We start from the raw sequence: 1,393 nt of genomic DNA on the forward strand, positions 1-1,393 counted from the left end.
ACTAATGCATTGAAATCCAGTGTAACTGCCCGAATGTAAGCATGCAAACGTGCATGCATTGTGCTGGTTATGAGTTTGTGGGATGAAGTTCCATGCCTGTTTCACATTGTCATCAAAACAGGGATGGTTAATGCTGTTTTTGGGAGACACTGGAGTTGTTCGATGATGTCCCGTGTGCACTAAATTGGAGCCAGACCTGGTTATCAAACAGGTCAAGGCAACATGTTGACATACTGTAGAGTATACACCCATGCCTCCATCTTTGCTACCCTCCCTGTTTACCTCTACCCTGTTGCTTCATAACCTGGGTTGTGAGTAACTGAATCCACTTTCTCTTCTTCCCCTTCTTTCCCCTCTCTCCTCCCTGACGAAGGAACAAAGTTCCAAAAGCTAGGATACGTAAATTTTCTGTTATGTTTTGTGTATCTATTGGCTGTACTGGCCAACCCCTCTATCTCTTTGTTAGTATTTGTTTCACGTCTTTATATGAGATTTTCCATCATCACAATAATGTTAGTTTATAATTTACGGACAGCCTAATCCATTATTTCCTGTCAAGGTTTGAAACTTTAGAAAATCATAAATTTTGTCTTGGTAAAATAAAGGTGATTAGATGTTTCCCTTATGCACATGTAAAAGACTGTCAGTTCACATCTACGTTTATAATCTGCAATCCACCAGGAGGTGCATGGTACAGGGTAAGTCCCATTGTACCAGTTATCGGGGTTTCTTGCTGTTTCATTCATGTATGGAGCATGGAAGAATGATTGTCTGAATTTGTCTGAATGCCTCCGTGTGAGCAGTAATCATTCTAATCTTATCTTCACGACCCCTGTGAGAGCAATATGTGGGGGCGGCGGGGGGGGGGGGGGGGGGGGGGTTGTGGTATATCCCTAGAGTAATCATTTAAAGACAGTTCTTGAAACTTTGCTAATACACTTTCTTGGGTAAGTTTACACCTGTCTTCAACAGTCTGCATTTCAGTTCCTTCAGTATCTCTGTGACACTCTCCCATGGATTAAGCAAACCTGTGACCATGCTGCCTTTCTTTGTATACATTCAATGTCTCCTGCTAGTCTCATCTGGTACAAGTCCCACACACTTTAGCAATAGTCTAGGGGGGGTGGGAGGGGGGGGGGGGTCACACGAATGACTTGTAAGCATCTCTTTAGTAGACTGATTGCACTTCCCCATTATTATACCAATACACCAAGGTCTACAACCTGCTTTACCCACAACTGAACCTATGTGATCATGCCATTTCATATTCCTACAAAGTGTTACACACAGGTATTTGTACGAGTTGGCAGATTCCGACAGTGACTCACCAATATTATAGTCACAGGATACTAAGTTTATACATTTCTAAACATTCAGAGCAAGTTGCCAATCA

This window comes from Schistocerca americana, unplaced genomic scaffold, assembly GCF_021461395.2.
Source record: "Schistocerca americana isolate TAMUIC-IGC-003095 unplaced genomic scaffold, iqSchAmer2.1 HiC_scaffold_24, whole genome shotgun sequence".
Taxonomy (NCBI): domain Eukaryota; kingdom Metazoa; phylum Arthropoda; class Insecta; order Orthoptera; family Acrididae; genus Schistocerca; species Schistocerca americana.